Below are 9,791 nucleotides of genomic sequence, written 5' to 3' on the forward strand. Positions count from 1 at the left end.
AGACACTGCTCTTAAAGCCATCCCAGACCTACCAGTCATGGAGGAGCTAGACACCCCACCTACTGCGGCAGAGCTCGGCAAAGCCATCGACCGCCTCGCTTGCGGGAAAGCACCAGGAAGCGACGGAATCCCTCCAGAAATCCTAAAGAGCGGGAAACCAGTCCTGCTACAGCCGCTCCACCATCTACTCTGTCTCTGCTGGAAGGAGGGTTACATCCCCCAGGATATGAGAGACGCCAACATTATCACCATGTACAAGAACAAAGGAGACCGCAGCGACTGCAACAACTACCGGGGTATCTCTCTCCTCAGCGTCGTCGGCAAAGTATTCGCCCGGGTCGCTCTTGCCCGCCTGCAGACCCTTGCTTCCCGCGTCTACCCAGAGTCCCAGTGTGGCTTCAGAGCTGGCCGATCAACAGTGGACATGATCTTCTCCCTACGCCAGCTGCAGGAGAAGTGTCACGAGCAGCATAAACCACTCTACCTCGCCTTTATCGACCTCACGAAGGCGTTTGATCTGGTCAGTCGAAGCGGACTCTTCAGCTTGCTACGGAAGATTGGCTGTCCACCACATCTGCTTGCTGTGGTCATGTCCTTTCACGACAACATGCACAGCACGGTGTCCTACAACGGCGCAACCTCTGAGGCCTTCCCAGTCAGCAGCGGAGTAAAGCAGGGCTGCGTCCTCGCGCCTACGCTGTTCGGAATCTTCTTCTCCATGCTCCTCCAATACGCCTTTAAGGACTGCAGCGAGGGTGTCTTCATTCACACCAGATCCGATGGCAAGCTCTACAACCTGGCCCGTCTACGAGCCAAGACCAAAGTCAAAGAGGTGCTCATCCGTGAGATGCTCTTCGCCGACGACGCAGCTTTGACATCACACTCCGAAGAGGGACTCCAGCAGCTAGTCACTTGCCTTTCCCACGCATGCAAGGAGTTCGGACTAGCCATCAGCCTGACGAAGACGAATGTTATGGCTCAAGGCACGGGGACTCCCCCATGCATCACCATCGACGGATACACCCTGGAGGTTGTCAACGACTTCACTTACCTCGGGTCCACCATCTCGAGCTCTCTGTCAGTCGACTTGGAGGTCAACCGGAGAATCGCCAGGGCAGCCACAGTTATGGCCAGACTGAACCGGCGAGCGTGGAACAATTCCAGCCTCACTGAGAAAACCAGACTGCGCATCTACCAAGCCTGCGTACTCAGCACTCTCCTCTATGGCAGCGAGACGTGGACCACCTACGCAAGGCACGAAAGGAAACTCAACAGCTTCCACATGAGGTGCCTGCGATGCATCCTGCATGTCGCCTGGCAGGATAAGGTCCCCAACACCGAGGTGCTGAAGCGAGCCAATATGAGCAGTTTGCATGCAGTTCTTAGCGAGAGACGCCTCAGGTGGCTCGGCCATGTCAAAAGAATGGATGCAGGCCGTATCCCCAAAGACCTCCTCTACGGCGAGCTAGCAGAAGGCAAGAGGATGACAGGGCGCCCAAAACTGCGGTTCAAAGACATCTGCAAAAAGGACATGACACAATGCTCCATCAATCTCAACACATGGGAAGTTCAAGCAGACGACCGCCTAGCCTGGAGGCTCGCGGTCAGGCAAGGTACGTCACGTGCAGAGGCTGCGCGCAACGAGGAGGCGGTCCAGAAAAGATCGAGGCAGAAGCAGTGTCAACAGCAGCAACAACGGCCATCTGCCTTCACCTGTACCAAGTGCGGCAGGGATTGTCACTCCCGAATCGGACTGCACAGCCATTCTCGGCGGTGCAGATAGACTCTCAGGAAGCTACGCCATCGTCTCTCGAGACGGACGGCTGCCGACGATGGCTGGCTTTAGAAAGGCAAAGCCACAAATTCTGATTAGAAATTACCTTAGTGTGGTATTATCAAGGTCCATCTATGTTGACACAAATGGCAACAGTCAATATATACAGATCATGTATCATAGAATTGTACACTTGAAATCTATATAATCTCATTAAACAATGTCACGCCAATAAATTTAATTTAAAAAAAAAGAAAAGATGTGACCTTAGTCTTAGAATAAGAAGTGCTGTGTGTGGTTGAGGTAGAGCAGCTTGTATCCCTGACACTGCTGCTTTCCAATTCTGTGGCTGTGGATGATTAGCAACGTATGATTTGACACAAAACCTAGGCCTCTGGTATTGAAGGTGTTGATCACAGTATCACAAAATAAGGAGTCTGGAAAGCTGCTCAGCTCCTTGTCTGCTGAGAAGGAGAAATGATACCAGAGGAAAGTAGTGACTTATCCAAGGCCACTGAATGCAGGCCGGAGCCAGGCTGCCTTCCTTACTCTAATACCAGGGTTTCTTCTACTGCAGAGCAAGGCCTTTTCTCAATACAGTTGCCTTCCTGTGACACATATGGGCAGCCAGCCACACCTGAGCTTGAGCCTGACCTTAAAGTGAACTACAGATTCTTTGTTTTCTTCTGTCTTTTCTTAGAAGGCCAAAGAAAGAGGGAAGCGAGCTCCCGGGGACCTCATGAGAGGAGAGAAATATGGAAGATGTCTCCTAGCTCAATCCTGGAACTCCACCTCCTAAGCTGCACCCCTCCTTGTACACAATGGTGACTAACTCTTTAGATTCTTATATAAACTCCTATATGCTTGTCTTCTGTCTTCACTGACCAAACACCCTTTCTTCACACCATACTGGCTTAAGTACCCCCACAGTACTCCACTCTGTCTACTGAGGGCCCAGCTTCTCTATTGGTGACCATCAGCTTGAGAAGCAAAGAATGAACCTAATGTGTTTTCTATACTTGGTAGTTTCTGGCTCTTGGCAGCCATACACTGTTTGCTAAAAGAAGACTGGCTGGTCCCAGTCCTTTCTGGTCATGCCGCAGACCTCATACCCTCTGACACATGGAATCTGGGAATTCTCCTCTTAGTCCTATGGCCCAGAGCATCTGTGTCTGGCATTTGTGCTGGAAGAAGCTAACCTACAGTGACTTGGGTTCCCAGTGAAGAGGGATTCTGGTTCAGGAAGACTGTCCCTGCTCTGTGGATGTCCTTCAGATGAGCTCATCCTGTACTGGAAGGGAAGGTCCACAGACAGTCCTCTGAGCTCTTGGTTCCAACAAACCTGAGCAAATTTAACATCTTTTCTACTATTTCAATGGGACCCTGAAGTTCCATGGTACATCATGTTTCTGTCATTCTAAGTCTTCTGTATGGAAATACTGTCACATTGTAGCAAGAACTATAACTAAAAAGTGGCCTAAATGAGGAATCATCAACATACCAGTCCTTCTGTGGGCTCTGGGCTCACCACCACAGGGAGAGGAGAAGGTCATCAGTGCAAGAGAAAACATCCAGGAGTTTTGAAAAAGCAGTAGAAACACTTTACTCAGAAGCCACAAGGTGCCCAATGAACATGGCTTCTGGGATTATGTCAAGAGTCTCTTCATATATTTCTGTCATCCCACATGTGAGCAGCTGTTAAGATCTGACTGTCCCGTAAGGGCTTGGTTAACCAGCAAACCTTTTCCACTTATATTTCTAAATGGATTGATTCAGAAGACTGTGGGTATGGAAAAATACTTTTTATACAAATAATTGTACTAGAAATATCCTATAAATTTAACGTATTTAATCCAGCATATTTGTGTAAAAGTTTACGATACCTTAGGCAGTAGGGATGGAGTAGCAGGTAAGATGTGATTCTAGCTTCAAAGTAGTTCATGGTCCTGTGCATTATATATGCCTAAAATGAAACCACAATATATCAATGTCATTAAGTGCTGGAACCAAAATGCTAAGGAAAAAATAGATTAAGTTTTGGCTCAATTGGAAGAGTGGGGTCTTGCAGGATTCAAGGATTCAAAGCTCCCTCACTCTGTGATGGGGATGGGAATTCACCAGATGCATATGGTGGCCGTTTATTTCATCTGCCTAGAGTCCATTCTCTTTTAGTGACAGCATTTTGGTTTTCATTTGAGGAAATTATTTCTTTCATATTCTCTATCCACCCTGGACTTCTTGCCTCCCTTCCTCTGTCCCCCAGCTGCAAGGGTAACTAATCTGTATAGTTCATCTCTGTGGTACTGACTTCTCTAGGGATTCAGGCATGATTATGTTGATAGAGCAAAATTCAATCATGACACTTTTTGTGAGAACCCTTACAAAAAAGAAGCTCTTATCACCCATTAGCTATTGTTGCAAAATCTGTGGAATATAAGTCTAAGGCTATTGGTAATTCTGGCACTGTTACTGAATCCAACTAGTAGGGGAAGTCCTACCCTCACTGCCTGCTAGGCAAATCTTCAGAGATGGAGTTTGGGTGTAGGGGACCAATCCTTGTGGTTTTGGGAATTGTAGCCCAAGCCATGAGCCAGGCACCTCCAGGAGGCCTCTAAGTCTCAGCAGAAAACTGAAAGGCTGTGCAGCAGACAGGACCAAAGGCCACTCAGAAGGTTCCCATGGAAATTGGATTTAAGGAATACATATGCTTTAGAGCTTGCTCTGCTTTTCTTATCTCTTAGTTAACTATAAATGATCTGTAGCTAAAAATGTATGAAGCCTTGCACCTAACGCCGGTGTGGCATCAAGATGTTTAAAAGACCCTGACAGAGACTGGTCACTGTTATCTCAATATTAATATCTGTAATCAGTAACTATCAACTATAACCCAAGTGTCTGAAAGCTTATTGATGATTCATAAGTCTTGACCTTGTATCTCCTGAATCCCCTCCTCAATAAAAGGCTTTGGAAATGGGAATTCTGTGCACTTCTCCTCTAGAGAGATTTGTCACTTCCCATCCCTCCAGGCAAAATACAGTGTCTTGGTTAATTTGTTCTCTCTGCCATGATCCTGAAACTTCTGCTGGACAGGGAGTTTTCAACCAAGCCAGGGCATTGGAGGCAAGACAGATTTATCTGTTTCTTGAATGTGGGGCACTCAAGAAAAGTAATGCCTGAACCAGTTACGGGGCCATGAGCCATTATCACGGACAGCCACACTGAAATGGATGGAAATTTCAGTGCACTGCAGCCCCCAGGTTCTTTCTAATAAAGGATGCCTTTGCGGTTAAGATAGGGGTAGGAGGATATTTCTTCTTTCCGCCGCGCTCTTTGGCAGGGGTTTAAGTTTTGCTTTTGTCTCCTCTCTCCCACTAAAGGACCATTTTAGCTTCTCTCATTCAGTAAATCACCACACTTTTGTGGGTACAGGTCAAGCACATAAAAGCCAATAGGGTGCTTGCCGCTGGAAGTCTCCCATGAAAGGATAAGCTGATCACATACTGGGTTAGAGCACTATGCTCCTGCCAGCTGGAAGTCAAAGTCCATGCAATGTCAGGAACACAGTCACAAGCACTCACCACCCACCCCTGTGGCGTCTCCCCCCAAATAGAATTTTGTGAGAGTGAGAGAAGCTTTATGCCAGGAACAGGATTTATATGAGGGCTCTGGCGATGACCGAGCTCCAAAGGTAAGAGTCACTTCCTCCCTCTGGGCCAAATTCTCAGGTGACCCTACATGACTTGGGACCTAGAAGAGGTGTCTGGGGTCAATCTCCAAGATGTGCAGGGGCTTCATAGGGAACTCCACTCACAGTAATATAATTCTTGACTTGTCGAAGGACATGCAAAATAAGAATTGGTCACTCAGCACTCTGAGCCCTTCCAGTTGTTTTAGACAACTGGGAGAGAAACTGAGGCACAAAAGAGAGGCAGGGATGACCAAGGGGTGACACCCTTGGGAGCCCTCCTCTCAAACAGCACACTTTGACACTCTACATCAATTAATCCCTAGTTTAGAATCAGGAAAATTACTGGTCCATTTTAAACAAGAGGCAGAGGGAAGGACAAAACCTAACCAATAAAAAGGGACCCACAATTCATGAAAGAATGGGATCAGGGTTATCCAAAGAACAAGAGCTTTACTTTTGGTTACTGCAGCAACTAATAAAAGGAACTGGGTGCCAGATTAAGGAAAAACATCTGATTAATTTACTGCATACTGCCATGACTCAAAGCACTGCAGTCTCAGAAAAACAAAGGGAAAGTAAGGAAAATAACTCAGGCTTAAAAGGTGCTACAGCTGCGATAGAAATAAAATTGGAAGGGGTGAGGGGGAGGGATGCTGCCAGACAATCGGCTCTGCCAATCCCTCCCCTCTGGGATTCTGGAAAGCCACAGTGACTCTCACTGCCTCTGCTGGCTGACACAGGTCTGCCTGCTCCTGCTTGACACAAACCTTGACAAAAAGGCTATAAAAAGTTTTTCTTGCATTTGCCTAAAAACTAGAGTTCTGTTTGGTAAAATAATTATGTGTTGTGACACATTACTCAAATACTTAACTAATGTTCAAAAATTCATGTCTCTCAATCCTAAAAACTGAATTTTTGTCAGCCTATATTAATGTTATATACCTTTTATTACCATTTTAAATAAATAATCAAACACCATTTTATAATATATATATTCCTTAGTTGACAAAATTTTCAAAATTTAAAATTTAGAAAACTTCCTTATAACCTTGAGTTATTTCAAAGGGCCCTTGAAATATCTCAAGAGTATATTATTTTCTTCTTACAAAAAAAAATAACCAAAAAACTCTAGATCAATCAGGCTTACTACATTTGGAAATACTTGGAAAGCTTTGTCAAATAAAACATTTTTACAGAAATCTCTAAAAGTCTACAAAGTTCTAATTATTTATAATGCTAATAATTATTTCAGAATGTTATAAAATTACATATATTACAAAACATTTAATCATATGTCTTTAAAACAATAACTAAATTCTAAACCTAAAAACAATTGGCTAACACCTTTGCTCATTTATAACAATCTATAGCCCAGGCAGGCTTACAAGTAGCTCCTAAGAAAGTGCAACAGTTGGAACCTTGGTGATCTCAAGTACTTCAAATTAATTCTCTGAAGCCTTTAACGCTCAATAATCTCCAATAATTGTTAGGCATTATCAATTGGCTAAGGTCTAGCCTCGATATAACTACCCACCAGCTTATTTATCTTCTCACTATCCTTAAGGGAGATCCAGATTTAAATTCATCTCGTACTTTATCTCCTCAATCTCTAAAGAAACTAAATATTATAAACCAGCATAATAAAGCTAGACAAATGGAAATAAATAATCCTTCTTACCCAATCAAACTTTTTTGCTTCCCTATGTTATGCTCCCTTACAGGACTTCTTGGACAGCTGCAGCCACAACTCACTATAATTGAACGGTTATTTCTTTCCCATCAAACTCAAAAAACTATAACTACTTATGTCTCTGCCGTTTGACAGCTAATAATCAAAGGGCAAGATAAAGTTCAGCAATTATTTGGCTATGATCTGGAGGTTATTCACTTGCCTTTAAGTCAAGTTTGTTTACAACAGCTTTTTAGTCAATCCCTGGATTTTCAATGCACAATAGCTAATTATATCGAAAAACTCAAACTCAATCTTCTTTCAGATAAACTTTTACAAAGTATTCCTCAATTGAATCTACATATTAAAAGCAAAATTAGTCCTACCCCAATATCTGGGGGAAAAACTATCTTTATAAATAACTCAGAAAAAAATTGAAAAAGCAGCCATCATATAAAGGAAAAAACTGAGTTGAAAAGATTGTGTGAGTGGGCATGGAAGAATGGGCCATGGTGATCCGGGAAGTGGGGGCGAGGGGGCAGACCTGGGCGTGGAGTCCATGTGGGTGCCCTTAGAGTGTGTTGCACCGTGGGGTTGCTATGGTGGACCTGCAGCAGCTTCGGGTGCAGGAGGCGGTGCACTCTATGGTGAAGTCTGGAAAGAGAGAATATCTAGGAGATGCAGGACCTCATGTTCTGGTGCAGAGCTGGCTGTCGTTGAGGACAGCCAGGCATCTATGCAGCAGGTATACCAGTGCATTCAGTGCATCCACGTACCTCTGGCTCAAGCTCAGGCTCCGGTAACCAGGAAGTTGGAGAAGTTCCAGGACTGCCTGGCCCAGTGCACCATGCATTGCAACAACAAAGCCAGAGATTCAATAGATGCAAGGAGTAAAGAGCTTCAGGTGAAGCGGCAGCTGGAGAGTTGTATAACCAAGTGTGCGGATGACCATGTGAACCTCAATCCAACCTTGACCAAGAAGATGAAGGAGTTTCTCTCTTCCATTCATAAATAGAATCCTTTGCCATTGCCCATTGAGGCTGAAGGCAGGAATCTATTTAAAATGAAGAATGATAATTTTGGTCTCTTACAAAGTTTATAAATGAAGAAATTAAGGATGGCAGCAAGGTTAAAGCATGTGTCACCTGCATCTGGACATTGATTCTTCTGTGTTTTAATCCTAGAAATTAAAATGGAAAAAACTGGTGCTATAATTTGGGTCAGAGAGTTTTTGAGAGCCTAAATTTTATGTGGCAAATGCTTATCCTGGCAGCAGGTATATCCCTCAAAACAAGCCAGAGCCCTCTGAGGTACCAACAGTCTGACAGGTTCCTCTAACCTGACAGTGATCTAGCAGAATGTGAGGAGAGGTGTTTCTGTTTGTTGCCAACATCCTGTTTACCAGAAGCATGACCACACCATTTTTCATAAGTTGTAAAACAAAGTCCATGAGATCACCAATTTAGAAGGGAAAGAATGGTTTCTGGGTATTTGTTTTGCTTGGTTGTTTTATATACAAGGGCATAAAGTTGATTTAAGATGTGGAGTTGGAAGAGATAGTTTGGATAAGAACTTTAAAAGGTTCTTTGGATATCTGTTTTTGTCCATCAAAATGGATTTAGCCTGGCTGCTGTGGCTCAGTGGATTGAGCATCAGCCTGTGAACAAAGTGTCCCTGGTTTGATTCCCAGTCAGGGCACATGACTAGGTTGCACATCAGGTCCCCAGTCGCAGGCACATGAGCGGCAACCACACAGTGATGTTTCTCTCCCTCTCTTTCTCCTTTCCCCTGTATCTAAAAATAAATAAATAAATAAAAACAAATATTTAAAGAGGTAAAAAAAAAAAAAAGATGGATTTAAAAGCATACTTCTTAAATTCTCACGCATTACATCTTTCAGCTTGGAAATCCTCCAAACACATAAGAGGCAATGTCACACTGGGCATGGGAAGCAGACCTTCCTTCTCACTGGCTGCCATGATGGGCCCTAAGCCTGTCTGAAGCAGAGTAACAGGACAATGACAATCTTGCAATTGTACTCTATTCTGATGGAAAAGAGGATTTTGATTGTTCTATGTACCAATATCCAGTAATTAACAGTGAAAGAGGAACTGTTGACCACTTAATTAAGAGAGTTATGAAATATTAGATTTGGAAAAAAATTGGCTTTCAGTGATAAAACCTAAAGGCAGTATTGCTTACTTAGCCCCTTAAATAGCAGAGCCCTACTGAGACAATCCTTTGGTAACAGAAAGGTTAAGGTAGAAAAATTAAGGAACTAGATGAGCTGTGGCTCCTTTAGAGCAAAAGAGGAGCTGCATGGGGGCTTTGCAACATGCATTGTTCCGACCCCAGCTCTGGCACCTTACTATTTTGATAAGGACCTTGTTGTCTTTTTACCAACTTATTACTTGAAATGGTAACCTTTCTGTTTGCTGTTTCAGGACTATGATACATTTTCCTAGTGGTCTTGTTTTATAAAATAAATAAGGACAAAAAAAGAAAAGGAAAAAAAAATGATTGCATGACCCACAATCACTCATCCACCCAGAGCGTTGAATTCTCTGGGGCCATTATGACCCTCCAACAATGGCCAAATGAACCCCTGAATCTAGTCTGTAATTCTGGCTATATGGTATACAGTATACTATACTCCACAT

At 43.9% G+C, this 9,791-nt stretch overlaps 1 pseudogene; it reads left to right on the plus strand.

Annotated features, from left to right (window-relative positions):
* Positions 1–7,730: 7,730 nt before the first annotated feature.
* On the plus strand, positions 7,731–8,146 carry LOC150009854 (TIM double twin CX3C motif protein pseudogene; annotated as a pseudogene).
* Positions 8,147–9,791: the final 1,645 nt, after the last annotated feature.

This window comes from Furipterus horrens, unplaced genomic scaffold (assembly GCF_987537825.1).
Source record: "Furipterus horrens unplaced genomic scaffold, mFurHor1.1.pri manual_scaffold_5, whole genome shotgun sequence".
Lineage (NCBI taxonomy): Eukaryota > Metazoa > Chordata > Mammalia > Chiroptera > Furipteridae > Furipterus > Furipterus horrens.